Genomic DNA, 17,535 nt, shown 5'->3' with positions numbered 1-17,535 from the left:
GTGGTGTAGCCTGGCAGCTGTAGCTCCAATTGGACCCCTAGCCTGGGAACCTCCATATACCACAGGTGCGGCCCTAAAAAGACTAAATAAATAAATAAATTTATGGTCCTTTATCATCATTAAGCTGTGCAATGATTCTCTTCTTATGTTAATTAAAAATTTTCTTTTCGTTCCCAATCCCATTTTTCTCTCAGAGAAGAGTGGCAAGGAAATTATTATTACAGAGTAGGAAGTTGACAACTTTTGTTATGTCGCAAAAAACATTTGGTAAAATGGTTGCCTAATGACTTAGAAGGCAAAATGACTAAAATAAGGGTGAATGTTAGTGTAGGTTGGCAGTTCCTGATGCTTTGGAATTACAAGGGATGCATTCAGCAACTAAATTATCTAATGAGATAACTAACAAAGAAATGTTGAAAAATATTTGGATTAGTTGGAGAGGATCGGGGTTTGTTTCCCTTTACCACTCCTTCCCACATTCTTCCTCCTCCCATAGAATTCGCTTAGACAGCTCAGCTTTACTAACTCCCACAATCATTGAAATGATAAATTCTTCCTCTCTAGTTGTAAGTTCCTTTCCTATCAGCTCCCTCCACCAGCCCTCCTTCTCCCTTTTTCACATAAAAACCTGCCTCCACCTCCTTCAAATTGAAATCTGAGTAGGGTTTAATTCTTGCTGCTGGTGGAGTCTGGGCATTCATGAACTATCTTGGAAAACAAAAGTTTTTTGTTGTCCTAGATTTCTGATCTCTTCTCAGGGGCCTCTAATCTAGAGGGAGGAGCCCAAAACAATGACTAAGGGATCCAGCACAAAGCTCTCAAAACCCTTTAGGGCAGCTATACAGGTTTCCTGCCTTGTGGCACCTTCCCACCTACAGATACTAACTCTCCTGCCATTGTCTAGTCAAGGTTCAAGAATTATGGAGATTGAAATATCAAGCCTCAAAAAGAATGTATTTCAATTCCTTCATCCTTCCCAACCTGTGTGACTTTGGACAAGTTACCTTCTATGCCTCTGGTCCCCATTTGTGAAATTTGGAGAATAATAATGAACTTCATGAGGCTAATTTTAAAAATCAAGGAGATAATTCATTTAAACACAAGCACTTGACTTGGCCCAAAGTAAAGACCTATTGTTAATTTTAGGATGAAGAAAGTAATGCTCAAATAGAAAAACTGACTTATCCAAAGTCAAGCGGAATTACGCACTGCTTCTCTCTTGCTGTTCTAAATACCTTTCTTTTTTGCTACTTTATCTTTACTCATCTCACAACTAACTCCTAGAGCAGAAGAGAAACTTTCATTATAAACTCTACTCAATGGTTAGATCAAATGGCCTAAAATCTGTCTTCCCCAGCCTCTGTGTTCTATTCTTTTAGTTTCCCTGGAAATAAGAATTCTGACCAAATTAAGAGAAGATTTAGGTGCTCAGGCTTAGCAAGGGACTACATGGGGCCACCTTTTATCATGGTCTATCTGACTGTATCAATAATAGTTTTTTTTTAATCTCAAATCCACCTGTCAAATCCACTTCAGGGTCAATTCCCCATATAATGTGTGTCTGGAAATGAAGGGAAGTTCTAAAGAGATCTCTCTCCTTTGCATTTAATTTTCATCATCATGTATTCTTAAACTTCTGACTTCCTCTTCCCCCGACATGAAGCTCACCTCTGGTCCAGAATGATTAGAGCTCTCTGAGCCTTCACTGAGACAGCTGGCTCTGACACACAGGCTTTCTGAAGGGTCTCTCACTCATGCCGAGCTTTCCTCCCCTAACCTGCTCCAGAAGAACTCTGCTTCTTGGAGGTTGGGGTTGGGAAGCAGTGAGAGGAAGGATGTGTACTCCCTATTCCTATTTTAATGGGCCAGGTGGAGGGGGGCTTGGTTCAGAGAAGGTGTAGGAGAGAGAGCACTGTGTCCAGCACAACCACAGGAATTTAAGTAACCCACCATTCAAAACCAGATCCCCCCCACCTGGAAATTCTCCAGTCTATGTCTCAAGCTGCTCCTAGATGAAGAATATATATGCCCATATCACCAACACATGCTGCAGGCCATCACCAACAATTTTATTGAACTATGGGACATCGAGAAAATACTAAACTCACGGAAGTCTCTTCTAAGGCTATCATTCTTAGTTTATTTTCTCAGCTTTTGAGAGATTCAGTAACTGAGCAGGGCTCTGTGAGGCTCCAGGGCACACAAGCCGTTCTGTGGCTTCCGTTTCTTGTTTTTAGGGAATAAGCTTCAGCCTCCAATACCTTCTGTGAGTTCCAAAGGGCACTTGCTAATCAGGGAGGGGAGGGGATGCAAAGACCGGGGAGGAACAGTCATGAGATGGGCACAGTCTTTAAGGAGGACAGAGGCCGAGTTTCAGCAACAATTCTGATCATCTTTAAAACGGATTTGGTCAATTATGACCCCTCGATGAAAGGGAACAAGAGTAAGCCAGAAATTTTACACCGAGGATTCATTGTATTTAAATAATGCTATGTGCTGGTATTGTTGACAAAATTCAGCCTCAATCTACTGGTGCCTAACTGACATGCAGATACAGTTTTGGGTAAAGTATAAAAGGATAGCTTTATTGCTTTGCCAGGCAAAGGGGGCCACAGCAGGCTAATGCTTTAAAGACTGTGCTCCTCCCCATTGGAAAGAATTGCAAGGAGTTTTATAGTAAAAAAGAGAAAAACAGGTTTTCAGATAGGAATCAGGATTGGAACAAACATGCATTCTTCTTTCTTTGGGGGAATCTTAGTCATCAAAGCTGGAGTCAGGAGATCCAGGTACGATCATGATGGTGGTCTTCTGGGTTATTGCCTAGTACTTGTGAAAAGGTCATATTAATCAGAGATTAGAAAAGACTAGGGAAGTTCCTGAAAAATTAAACTTGGATAATTCAACCCACAGGCAATTATGCTCAGGGTGCCTAATCTTTAGCTTACAGGTGATTGTGTTTAGGGTGCAATTAAGTCAGGAAGAAGGACAAGGAAGCACCCTGTTCTAATGTATTCATCTCTAAAAGAAGCACAAGGAAGATAACTTTTCTTTTAGGTGTACAATATGCCTATATTATTATGTATCCCTTGAGAAGGAACCAGGATCCTGCCCCGAGACTATACTGTTGTTCCTCTCTTGTCTTTGCATCCCCTTCCTTCCCTGATCAGCAACTTAACAGGGAAGGAAGTTTTCAGGGAAGGAAGTTTTCCTGAGTTTGAAACTCAGGAAAGGTCATAGAGGCGGAATGAGGCCCATTTTTTAAGAACAAGTAAAGGGGGACACAGGCTTTTGTGTCCAGGAGCCCCACAGGACCCTTCTCGGTTTCATTCCACACTTTTCTTTGATACTCCTCAATCTTGAGGAGAGCAGGTGTTGGGCAAGAAAGGAAATAATCTTTAATAATCTTTTCAGATAGAGTTGTTAATCATAAACTCGGCAAAGGAACTTGGTTTTAGGGGAACTTAGTTTTAAATCTCCACTTCTGCTTTATCTTTCCTCAAGTCTTTCAGGGAACAGGGCAATGACTGCTTTGGCTACTTCCTGCTGAAATGGGGCATAGTCCTGACTCAGTTTGGGGAATGGACACCAAATTAGAAATATTCCTGAGTGCCAAGTCCTGGATCTGAGTTTCATATGATTATGATCTCAATCCCTTGATCATTCTGGTGCAACAGGCCCAGTTAGAAGTAGGAGTGACACCTGGAACTTTAATAGACAAAATGAATCTCATTGCCTGAGAATTCAGGAGAATTAGCCCCAAACCCAGACTGGAGCTGTCACTTTGTTGGGTACCAGCAGGGTAATGCCTTAAAGACTGTGGCCCCCTTTGCCTGGCAAAGCAATACAGCTATCTTTTTTTTCTCCTTTACCCAAAACTCTGTCTCTGTGTTTCAATTCGGCACTGGCAGACAGAGGCTGAATTTCAGCAACAGAATATGCACTCGTGACACTGAAGTATGATGAACAAAACAGTTCAGGAATTGGTGACCTTGTACAAGCAAAGCTTTTATAAAGCTTCTATACACTCACCTATGCATATGATGGGCTTCCTTGTGACCTAGGCTAATCAGGGCTGGACGTGCTGTAAACTAGGAGACCAAAATTCCTAAAATACTGCAACATTTCTTTGCTGGAAATTCAAGAAGTGAAATCATGTTTACAGAAAACTCATGGAAATATACTGTAGGTCAGCATGAAAGCACAAGTAGGATTTTCCTGGTTTATCATGTTACTCTGCTCTGTAATTTCAATAAGCTGATAAGGCTCATAATTCTCAGTACAACAGTTCAAAGACTTCAAGGCCATGGCTTTAGCCATAAGCCCAGACAAAATCCTTTTTCTTTTCTAAACTGTGCTCCAACTAAATAATGTTTGTTCTTCACTGAAGGAAAAGAAAAGAACAAAAAAGTCTCTTTTTCCTCCCACTGAATTTACAGTATACAAAGATTTTAAATGTGAGTCTTATCTCCATCTTTGACACATCTATGTCAAAGATTGTTTTTTGATCCTTAAAAAAAGCTCTTCAAGGAGTTCCAGTCATGGCTCAGCGCTACACCAACCTGACTGTCATCCATGAGGATGCGGGTTCGATCCCTGGCCTTTCTCAGTGGGTTAAGCATCCGTCGTTGCCATGAGCTGTGGTGTAAGGCTTGGATCCCAAGGCGCTGTGGCCCTGGCATAGGCTGGCACCTATAGCTTGTATTAGACCCCTAACCTGGGAACCTCCACATGCCACGGGTTCAGCCGTAAAAAAAAGACATAAAAAACCCTCTGCAAAATAGCTAGATATGATGAATAAAATACTATAAAACAATTATTGAAAGCACATGCCCTATGATGTATTCGATGAGCAGTATTTCATAATCTCATTTAGTCATTTTTATAATTTTCCCTGTAAAATTGTTTTTTGTGTCTTATCTAAGAAATTTTTCTCAGCCTCCAGTTCACAAAATATTATCTTCCAGAAGCTCACTGTTCTGACTTTTACATTTATGTCTAAATATGCTTAGATTTGGTTTATCAACAAGCTTTTATTATTAAAATTTTAAAACATAAAATTTTGTTGATAGAATAGAAAAATGGTCACTGGATTATCTGTCACCTATTTTCAACAATATTAATGTTGTTGCCTTGTGTGTTTTGTCTGTGCACTTATGTGTTTGCTTATTTGTTTTTTTTTTTGAATCCGTTGAAAGCATATTGTAGACATCTGGATATATTACCTCTATATATATCAGCAATGTATATCTTAAAAATAGTATATTCTTCTACTTAGTATGATTCTCCTAAAATATCAATTTAAAAAATCCCTCAGTTAACGATCCGGCGTTGCCGTGAGCTGTGGTGTAGGTTGCAGTACGCGGCTCGAATCCCGCGTTGCTGTGCCTCTGGCGTAGGCTGGTGGCTACAGCTCCGATTCAACCCCTAGCCTGGGAACCTCCATATGCCGCGGAAGCGGCCCAAGAGATAGCAACAACAACAACAGCAACAACAACAACAAAAAGACAAAAAGACAAAAAAAAAAAAAATCCCTCAAATTTTCTAATATTCATTCCATATCCAAATTTATCCCATAGTTCCTAAACTGATTTTATAGCTTTTCTTTTAAAACCTAGATTCATTCAAGGTTCATGTTTTGATATTGATTATATCCTTTTCATGTCTTTTATTTTGAATCTAGAACAATCCTACTAAGTTTCTCTTTTATGGCATTTTTGAAGATACAAGTCAGGGTGTCCTGATGAATATCCCACATTTTATTGGTCTTACTCTTTTACTCATGGTATCATTCTTCCCCTACATAGGCAGACCTTGTTTTATTGCACTTCACTTTATTACATTTCACAGATATGCTATTTTTTATAAATTGAAGTTTTTTGACAACCCTGAGTCAAGTAAGTCTATTGGTGACATTTTTCCAACAGCATTGTTTTTTTAAGTAAGGCATGTAGATTGTTTTTTTAGACATAATGCTACTGAAACTTAATAGACTACAGTGTAGTAAAAATATAACTTTTGTACCCAATGGGAAATCAAAAAATTTGTGTGACTCGCTTTATTGTGGTGGTCTGGAAGGAACCAAACTCAAAATATTGCCATGGTGTGCCTATATTTTTTGTTTTGGAAGTGAGGTCAAAGACTTGGATGGACTGGAATTTTGTGAATGGTTTAATTGTCCCTCAGTATCTGCCAGGGATTGGTTCCAGAAGGCAATCTGCAGATGCTCAAATCCCTTATATAAAAATAGCATAATACAATGAACACAGTCAGCTCTTTGTATCCATGTGTTTGGCAGCCATGGATTTAACCAGTTGCAGATGGCTGACTATTTAAGGTAGGAGTAAGGTTTTAATTATTTGAATGAGGCCCATTTTTTAAAAACAAGTAAAGGGGGACACAGGCTATTGTGTCCATGAGCCCCACAGGACCCTTCTCGGTTTCATTCCACACTTTTCTTTGATACTCCTCATGAACATTCAATTGAATCATCACTATTTAAAAGACCATCCTTCATTTTTCTATTACTTTGTAGTGTACTTTGCAGTGTGCTTGGTCATAAATCAATAGTCTATTCTGATTTATTTTGTTTATTCTTAAAACAAAACAATGTTTAATGTAGCTTTTAATATATAGTTTTTAAAGTGAATTTTGATATTTCATAAAGCAAGTTCCCCCACCCTCTTCAAAAGCACCTTTACTATTCTTGACCAGTTGCACTTACACTTAAGTTTCTTAAGCATCTTTTTCAAATTCCTCAGAAAGGTCTTTTAGGATTTCAGTTGAGATTGTATTGAATCTAGAAAATAGTTTGGGTAGAAATGACATTTTTACATTACTTATTCTTCTAATCCATTAATATGATATACCTCAAAATTAATTTAGAACTCTTCAAAATGGTACTATTAAGCCATATTTCCCATCATAAAGATCTAGTACAGCTTTTGCTTCATTTACTGCTAAGTATTTGATCATTTTACATTATTTATTTTTTTTTTTGGCCATCACCACTGCAAGTGGAGGTTCCCTTCCAGGGATCAAATCTGCACCATGGCAGTTACCCAAGCCACTACAGTGATGATTCTAAAACCCTCTAAGCCACAAGAGAACCCCTATTTTATGTTATTTATTTATTTATATATACATTTTTTGTCTTTTTGCCTTTCCTAGGGCCGCTCCCGCGGCATATGGAGGTTTCCAGGTTTTATGTTATTTTAAAATTGAGTTTTTGAGTTCCTGTCCTGGCTCAGTGGTAACGAACCCAACAGTGTCCATGAGGATGCAGGTTTCATTCCTGGCCTCAATCAGTGGGTTGAGGATTCGGTGTTGCTGTGAGCAGTTTCTTCTTAAACTATTTGTTCACAGATATGCTGATAGTTTCATTTGTTTCTAATCTTTGTATATTTAATTTCCTTTTTTTTTTTTTCCTTTGGCCTTAAATGCACTGGTCAGGTTTGCCAATATGATACTGAATTGAAGTAGTAATAGAGACATTCTTTCCTGGAATGTTATTTCAAGGGGTAAAGACTAAATATTTCACCACTAAATATGATATTTACTGTAGACATGTTAGATACTCTCTTATCAGGTTGAAAAGGTCTCTTCTATTCTTAGTTTACTGTGGGTCTGAAATATGAATTGTTGATCTGAGACAAATAAGCTGCCAGATATTTTCTCCAGCAAAGACGGGTTTATTTGGGAAGAGGAGAGAATTGCAGTTCCGGGTCTGCAACCAAGGCAACCCACCCACGTGCAAGTCCCTGTAGGCAAGGAAAAGAACACTTTTATGGAGAGGAAAAGGAAACTGGGGAGGGCAATAGTAAACAAAGAGTCCTTAACTTTTCACTGGCCAAGTTCTTTCTGGAAAAGTTTTCCTTTTTCTTGTTGGGCTGTGCTATCATCATGGAGTATGAGAGCCCCCTCTTCTGGTCTTCCAACTCTGTTTTACTGAAGTTTCTGTTATTAATTTTTTACAAATTGTTAGGTTGTATCTATAATCTGGAGGGAGAATACCAAATGGAGGATGTAACACAACCATATCATCAAGATTCCACCAGGGCTCCAGATACCAAATGAATAAGAAAACAGACTCTGGCTCTTTAGCAAAAAATATGGTAATCCACACATATACTGACTCTAAATATGCATACCACATTCTGCACTCTCATGCTGCAGTCTGGCAAAAGAGAGGATTCATGACAACCCAGGGAACACCTGTAGTAAATGGATTTTTAATCCTCCAATTATTAAAGGCTGTCCAACTTCTTCAACAAGTGGCAGTCATCCACACTGGGGAACATCAACACCCCCCTTTCCAAATCTCAGAGGGAAACATCAAAGCAGATCAGGAGGCAAAACATGCTAGTCTCTCACATAAAAACCCAAATGGGTTCTTTCCTTTCAATTACATTCCCTGCCAACCCCTACTTATGAAAAGGAAGAAGAAATGGACTATCTGAAATTGAGGGCTAGTTACTTTGATGGCTGGCTAATCTCAGACAATAAGCCCATCATGCCTTCTAATCAATCCAAAGAAATTCTTACACAATTTCACAACCAGTTCCTTGTAGGAACCTGTCCTTTGTTAAAACTCCTCTGGACTCAGATCATCTGTCCTACATTATCTTCCACGCTTGAACAAATTACAAAATCCTGTAAAACATGCTGTCAGATTTCTCCTCAAAGCCAAATCAGGCCACCTCCCTTTCCAATACATCAGACTAGAGGACATCTTCCAAGCCAAGACTGGCTAATTGATTTTGCCCAGAGTAAAATGCTCCAGGTACTTAATAACCTGAGTAGATAGCTTCACAGATGGGATAGAGGTTTCCCAACAAAGATGAAAAGGCTTCAGAAGTAACTAAGATTCTGCTAAAGGAAATTATCCTACTATTTGGTCACCCCAGTTCTCTCCAATCAGATAATGGCCCAGCCTTTATTTCAAAATTTCACAGGAGGTCTCCAGTGCCCTACAAATTCACTGGCACTACCACATTCCTTATCGCCCCCAGTCATTAGGTAAGGAAGAAAGAGCAAATGCTTCACTAAAACAACAATTAACAAAACTAGTTATACAAACCAACAAGAGTGAATAACCCACCTTCCTATGGCCCTTATTCATCTATGTGCCCTGCCCTGAAAACCATTAGACATTCAGCCCTTTTGAATTAATGTATGGATGCCCCTTTGTTCTCCATTCTTTCTCCCCAGTTCCTGGTACAAAGCTCCTTAAAACCCTTGGAAACTCCGTGAGTGAGATGTAAGTCTTTTGCATGCTAATGAGAAGATTGGTGGCTGGGGGTTCCTACAAAACTTCAGGATAAATTTCGCAGTCAAAAAGAGCAAGCCAGGAGTTCCCTGGTGGCTCAGCAGGTTGAGGATCTGGTGTCACTGCTGCTGTAGCATGGATTCGATCCCTGGCCCAGGAACTTATGCATGCTACAGGTATGGAAAGAAAGAATGAAAGAAAGAAAGTATAGTGACTCCCCAAATTCTATGAGTCATTCTAGCAAATTACCAAAAGTACAGAGGGAGTCATGGGAAACCCCAATTTATAATTGGTCAATTAGAATTATAGGTGTTCCCATGCTGAGATTTACAACTTACCCTCGAGGAGGAAGCAGTCTATGGAACTGAGCCCTTGAACTGTGAGAGTTGGGAGCTGGTGTCAGAACTGAATTGGTATCTGGAGAATCACAGATCCCCTAGACACAGGAGGCCTTCAAATCAGAAATTCATCTCTACCTGAAGAGATACGGTCCTTCCTGAGAAAAAAAGGTTATTAGCGTTAACTTTCTTTTTCTGCATATTGGCTTAGTAAATCCATCATCATCTTGTCAGTTCTAAAATGCTTTGTGAGAGAGATTAGGTTACAGGCAGAAAAAGAGAAGGCAATGTGATCAGAAGTTAAAGATTCGGGTGATGCAGTCACAAACCAAGGAAAGCAGGAAGGACCAGAAACTGGATAAGGTAAGAAACATTCTTCCTTAGGGCCCCCACTTGATTTGGTCCAGTGAAATTGTTCTTGGACTTTTGGTCTCCATAACTCTTTGTTCTTTTAAGTCACAAGGTTTGTGATAACTTGTTAGAGCACCCAAAGGAAACTAAGAGATTTTGGTATCTAGAAAGTGCGGTGCTGCTGTAACAAATACCTAAAAATGTTGATGTGTCTTTGGAATTGGATAACGGGTAGTGGCTGTTATAATCTTGATGTACATGGTAGGAAAAGCCGGACTGTCTTGAACTAACTACTGGTAGAAATGTGGTGGTAAAGGATGCTGCTGGTAGGGATTCAGAAGGAAATAAGGAATGTTAAGGAGCATGTTATAGAAAACAGAAAAAGAGGCTTGTGACCTCTGATAGGTTCCCAGGAGGATGGAGACAGACCCCCACATGTAGCTGTTCACTTAGAGACCTGCTGGGGACACCCTCTCCCGGAATGTGGATGCTCAAATTGGGCAGCAAGAAACAATGACCTGAATAAAACAACTGCCTGCATAGATTAACCGCCTACAAGGATTAACTGCCCTCTGTCTCCGGACTCCACCCCCATCCTCCCTTTCCCCTCCTCCTTCTTCTTGTTCCTGCCACAAGTTCCCGCCACAAACTCCAGCCACAGAGTCCCGCCACAGATCCCTTATAAGCCTAGCACCTCCTCACAGTCAGGGCTGGCGCCATCTTTAGTTTAGCCCATACCCCTCTGATACCTTAATAAATCTCTCTTGCTTTACCACCTTGTGTGGTCGTTCCTCCCTCAGCAAACCTAACAACCCCCTTCCTGGCATCACTCCAACTTCTAGCTTCCATTTTCTTGTCTTCCCTGTCTTCTATAATAAAATCTCAATCTATTTTCCTCTTGTAAGAATACACATCATTGGGAGTGGATAAATTAGGAATTTAGGGTTAAAATATACACAGCACTACATATAAAGTAGACAAAAAGACCTACTGTATAAGCACAGGGACCTACACTCAATTTCTTGTAGTTATCTATAATGGGAAAGAATCTTAAAAAGATATGTGTGGGTATGTGTGTGTGTATATATATATATATATAAACCAAATCACATTGGTGTATATCTGAAACTAACACAACACTGTAAATCAACTATATTTTACTAACATTTTTTTTTAAATACACATGATTGTATTTAGGGCCCACCCAGATAATCCAGGATAATCCCTTCATCTCAAAATTCTTAATCGCATCTGGCAAAATCTTTGTCATATAAAATAACATTTTCAGGTTCTCAGGGATTAAAACCTGATATCTTTGGCAGCTATTACTTAGGTTACTACAGCGTTTGGATTTTGGATCAGAACAGCTTGAATGTGAGCCTCAGTTTGATGTAGATCTGTAACTCTGGGAAATAAACTATTTTTACTCTATAATCATATCCTTATTTATAAAATGGGAAAGTGTTAATATTATGGTTATTTTGGTGATGATTAAATAAGAAAATCTAAGAGTTCTCTTGTGGCACAGTGGGTTAAGGAGCTGCAGTGGGTTAAGGATCTGGCATTGTCACTGTAGTGTCTTGAGTCATTGCTGTGGTATGGATTTGATCCCTGGTGGGGAATTTCTGCAAGCTGTGGGCACAGCTGAAAAAAAAAAAAAAAGAAAATTTATCTAAATATGTCTGACATATAGTAAGAAGAAAGTCAGTGCATGTTAGTTTTCCTCCCTTTCTGGTCCTTCACACTTGCTCTTTCCTTCTTTTTTTCCCCTTATTTGTCTCCCCTTTATCACACCCCTATTTCTTTTCTATCTCCTCCCATTCTGTTTCTTGGACCAAATTCCTTCTACCATCATTCATTCCTCCTGACATTTCCTCCTACAGGTCATTGTCCAGGGAGCGGACAGAGTTGGCCCTGAGATAGGTTGAGAACTGCAGAAACATACCAGCAGGTGTTGAAGACCGACAGTAAGAGAATCAAATAGAAGTCAAGCTCGGCCAGCTTCAGTCCACCCTGCCCCTAAGTTGTTCACCACTGTGACAGAGCTCAATGCTTGTTTTTCAGGTGAGTCTATCCAAGGTCAGAAGTGTCAGTCACTACACTTTCTGGGCCTCCACCTTTCCATACATGAATTAAAGAAGCTGAAATACTTGAGCAGTAAAATTTCAGAATTTTCCAAGTCATTATTCTCACTTTTCAGTCTTCTCAAGGTGAAAATTGGTCAAATTAGATGACCAAGACTTCTTAAAAGATGAGGAAATGTTATGAAAAGACATAAAGGCAGCCATCTTTTAGCTGAAGCCCCTCCCCCCAGGTTAATTGTTGGGTTTTGGTTTTCAGCGTTGATGAGATGGACATATACTTTCCTTCTGAGGGAAGACAAGGCCAGAGTCACCGAAGCTTTGGGATTAGGCCTTGTTGGGAGCTGTCTGGTTCTGTGGCCAAAGAAATTGCTTAGCTCTTATGGACACTGTGGATGCCTCAGATGCCTATAGTCGTGTCATGTCTATTAAGGCGGAAATAATGGACATGGGACCTACCTGGGAAAGTACACATTCTTCTTTACCATTATCCCTTTTGTCTCACCGAACCCTAGAATTATTTCTTGGAGCAGATGAAGGTAGAAATTTTGGCAATAATGGCAGATCTACTGGAATACCTTGCTTCAGGGCCAGCTGCCTTAATGAAGGCTGGGGAGTAGGGCCACAGCCAGCCTGGATCTGAGTTGTCCTCAAGGCAACAGTAGATACAAATATGGACAAAAATGTAACAAAAAGGAAATGATAGCTCACCATCACTCATCCAAGTCCAAGTTGTACACACAACAGACGAGTAAGTCAAGAGACAAGATATTGGGGCAAGAAATAGAGACTTTATTTGGAAAGCTTGCAGACCAAAAAGATGGCAGACTAATATCCTAGAGAATTATCTTGTTTGGATTTGAATACAAGCTTCTTTTATGCTACAAAGAGGGGGAAATGGGAGAAAGTGAGGTCAAGAAGTGAAGAGTTGTTGCAGACCTTGAAGGGGACGTGGTAATCCTTTGTTCTTGAGTTGTTCAACATAGGGTGGGTCATTATGCTTCTGTTAATCCTGAACAAGATGGATGTTATTCCCTGCTCTGCAACCCCTTATCTCTATGTGGATGAGTGGATACTAAGCAAAGGAAGATTTCCTTTTTAATGATTAGCATATCTGAGCTAAGCAAAAGCATTTTAACTTTAAAGGTTAAGCCTGGGAGGCAGAGTTTCTGTGAGGGAACTATTTCATGTACTTCAGGTTTATAGGCCACATTCCTTTTATGATTCACTTTGCCAATATGCAGTTAGCAAGGCTAGGCAGGAGGCAACTAGCTACAGAACACAAAAACTGGAATTTAAAGAAAAAGAATTAAATATGGAGTCAGATTAGTTCTTCCCTGTTACAGATTCAAATTCCCAACATGTTTATTTAATGGATTTAAAGAAGCCAAAGAAGGAGTTCCCAACACAACACACACATGACACAGCGGAAACGAATTTGACTAGGAACCATGAGGTTGCAGGTTTGATCCCTGGCCTTGCTCAGTGGATTAAGGATCTCATGTTGCTGTGAGCTGTGGTGTAGGTCACAGAGGCAGCTTGGATCTGATGTTGCTGTGGCTGTGGCGTAGGCCAGCAGCTATAGCTCTGATTCAACCTCCATCCTGGGAACCTCCATATGCTGCAGGTATGGCCCTAAAAACCAAAAAAAAAAAAAAAAAAAGGAAATTAAAGGAGATTTTAAAACAAACAACAAACAAAACAGATTTGAAGTCAAATGACTTTTTTTAAACCTTACTCTCACATTTTGTAAATTGAGGAAAATGTGCTTCTCCTGCATCATTTCTACTCTGTAGTAAGGGCAAAATGAGGTGGTAAATGTAAAAATGCAATTTACAATGTGAATGGAATGACTATACAAAATTATGGTGAATATGAATTGGAGTCTATGTCTTTCTTTTGCAATGCAGGGAAGAAATCCCTAGAGTCCTGGGAAGAGTGCCCCGTGTATCTAGGAAGATAGATTAAATTAGAAAATATTTCTGGGGGAGTTCCCGTCATGGCGCAGTGGAAACAAACCTGACTAGTATCCGTGAGGATGCGGTTTCAATCCCTGGTCTCGCTCAGCAGGTTAAGCTGCTCAGATCTGGCATTGCTGTGCCTGTGGCATAGGCTGGAAGCTGCAGCTCCAGTTTGACCCCTATCCTGGGAACTTCCATATGCTGCACCTGTGGCCCTAGAAAGAAAGAAAGGAAATATTTCTGGTAGAATCAAGCAGAAGATTGAACCTCTAAGTTGAGTTTCAAGTAAATAAAGAAGTAGTTTCAGGAGTTCCGGTTGTGGCTCAGTGGTTAACGAATCCGACTAGGAACCGTGAGGTTTCCGGTTTGATCCCTGACCTTGCTCAGTGGGTTAAGGATCCGGCATTGCCATGACCTGTGGTGTAGGTTGAAGACGTGGCTTGGATCCCGTGACCTGTGGTGTAGGTCGCAGACGTGGCTTGGATCCTGTGTTTCTGTGGCGACTACAGCTCCAATTAGACCCCTAGCCTGGGAACCTCCATATGCCGTGGGAGCAGCCCCAGAAAAGGCAAAAAGACAGAAAAAGAAGTAGTTTCATTCTGGAACTAGGATGAAGGCCCATATAAAAGCAATAAAGAATGTTGTTTCCAAAAGAAAAATAAAAAAAGGAGTTCCCGTCGTGGCGCAGTGGTTAACGAATCCGACTAGGAACCATGAGGTTGCGGGTTTGATCCCTGCCCTTGCTCAGTGGGTTAAGGATCCGGCGTTGCCGTGAGCTGTGGTGTAAGTTACAGATGCGGCTCGGATCCCGCGTTGCTGTGGCTCTGGCGTAGGCCTGTGGCTACAGCTCCGATTAGACCCCTAGCCTGGGAGCCTCCATATGCCGCGGAAGTGGCCCAAAGAAATAGCAAAAAAAAAAAAAAAGACAAAAAAAAAAAGAATGTTGTTTCCTTTTTGATCAAAGAAACTGAGAGTGAAAGAACTCTATGGTGAATGTGGGGTAGCCATAAGGCAATTGAAGTAACATGACGGCAATCAGAGAGAACTCAAACTTACTTGATGGAATTAGTATTAGTTTCCTAGGGCTGCCATAACTAAGTGGCTTAGACCAATAGAAAGGTATTTTTTCACTGTTTTAGAGGCTAGAAGTCTGAACTTATAGAGCCACCATGGCCCATGCTCCCTTTGAAACCTGTAGGGACAGACCCTTCCTTGCCTCTTCCAGCTTCTGGTAAGCCCAAACATCCCCTAGCTTGTGGCAGCACAGCTCCAATCTTTGTCTCCATCTTTATCAAATGTCCTTTACGAAGCCATCTTTTAATGAGGACATCAGTCATATTGCATTAGGTGGTCAGTCCTACTCCAGTTATCACCTCATCTTAACCAGTTACATTGGCAAAGACCCTACTTCTCAAATAAGGTCACATTCTGAGGTATTGCAGGTTAGGACTTCAATATATCTTTTGGGGGGAATATAATTCAGCCCATAAAATCGTAAATTTTCATGAATCGTTTTCTTCTCAGGAACCCTGTCTATGTTATCTAAACTGTTTCACAATGATTGGATCAAAGAAATAGAGATGGAGGAGTTCCCGTAGTGGCACAGTGGTTAACGAATCCTACTAGGAACCCTGAGGTTGCGGGTTCGGTCTCTGCCATTGCTCAGTGGGTTAACGATCCGGCGTTGCCGTGAGCTGTGGTGTAGGTTGCAGATGCGGCTCGGAACCCGCGTTGCTGTGGCTCTGGCGTAGGCCAGTGGCTACAGCTCTGATTAGACCCCTAGCCTGGGAACCTCCATATGCCGAGGGAGCAGCCCAAGAAATAGCAAAAAAAGACAAAAAAAAAAAAAAAGAAAGAAAAAGAAAAAAACAGTGATGGAGACAAATTGATCTGAGTCTCCCATCCTTTTCTACCCTAGCCCTAGGCTATTTGAGAAAGGCAGCAAGAATGACCTTGAGTCCAATTCAAGGCCTGGTTGAACTCACTAGAACCGTGATTTATGATTTAGGTCTCAGAGAATTACCTCTGAGGTCTTTTTTGGTAATTATATTTCATCATTTTGAATAAAAACATGTAATTCATATATCAAAAAATCTTTCAGAAGTGATCCCAAAGTACTGGCCCAGATTTTACCTAAAATGTCAAGAATCAATACCTAGATAGATAGATTTTGGGTGATGAAAACAATTCAATCTTCCAGAAAAATAACATTTATAGAGGGAAGGGTATGTCTGAAAATTTGACTAATGTCAAATCAGGAAAGATGGAAGAATTTCAAATGAAGATGTAGAAATTAAGGAGGAACCAAAGTTTTTTTTAATTAAAAATTTTTCTTTGTTTTTTAAATTTTTTTTATTTTTCTTGAACCAAAGTTTTTTGTTTTGTTTTTGTCTGTTTTGTCTTTTGGGGGCCGCACCTGCAGCACATGGAGGTTCCCAGGCTAGGGGTCTAATCAGAGTGTAGCCACTGGCCTACACCATAGCAACAGCAACGCCACATCTGAGCCACGTCTGTGATCTACACCACAGCTCACAGCAACACTGGATCTTAACCCAGTGATCGAGGCCAGGGATTGAACCCGCTACTTCATGGTTCCTAGTTGGATTTGTTTCCGCTGCACCGTGACAGGAACTCCAAACCAGAGTATTTTTAACAAGAGTGAGGTCAACAAAAACTGACTTTTAGAAAAGTAATAGAATAGAAGCAGAGTGTGGAGGAAGAGACTGGAGAAGATCTCGGGGGTGTGAAGAAGAGGAAATTTCCCCTTCTATCCTTCTTTGAGTTATCATGGCTGGACTAATAATGCAATGAACACAAAACAGATTATTAAGAGAAAAAGAAACAAATTTTAATTTGTGTACTAGGAACAATGAGGTTGTGGGTTTCAGTCCCTGGCCTTGCTCAGTGGGTTAAGTAAGGATCCAGCGTTGCCATGAGCTGTGCTGTAGGTCCCAGAGGCGGCTGGGATCTGGTGTTGCTGTGGCTCTGGGGTAGACTGGCAGTAGGCCAGCTGCTGTAGCTCAGATTAGACCCCTAGCTTGGGAATCTCCATATGCTGCTGAGGGTGCAGCCCTAAAAAGAACTGGGTCCTCGGGAGTTTCCAATCAGGTATCTTTTATACTTTTTAGGCAAAGACACAATAGATTTGAGAAGAATTGACAGGACAAAGAAACTTAAGCTTTGGGTGCTTGATTAGTGAAAAACCTAAACAGAGTTTGGGCCTGGGGTGGTAAATTAAAGAAGTGACAAGTTTGTTTATACAAGCTTATCTGCCCAAATTCCCGATCTGATAGGGTGATAAGGGTGTTCTGATGCCTCTAGATTTAGAGTATACCTTTCACATGGGAGATTAATTTCCTGATTTCAGGGAAACAGGAGGATCTAAGTGTCTCTCGTGCATGATCATGTCTTAAGTAACTTTGATTCAAAATAATCAACATGCCATTAAGGCACATTTTGAGGTGGCCTGCCCGAGCCCCAAGTAAGGAAGGAGACAAGCTAAAGGATGAAAGCAAACCCTGGAAAGAGCTAATGGGGAT

Source organism: Sus scrofa, chromosome 7, assembly GCF_000003025.6.
Source record: "Sus scrofa isolate TJ Tabasco breed Duroc chromosome 7, Sscrofa11.1, whole genome shotgun sequence".
NCBI classification, from domain to species: domain Eukaryota; kingdom Metazoa; phylum Chordata; class Mammalia; order Artiodactyla; family Suidae; genus Sus; species Sus scrofa.
Note: the sequence above shows the minus strand (reverse complement) of the source record.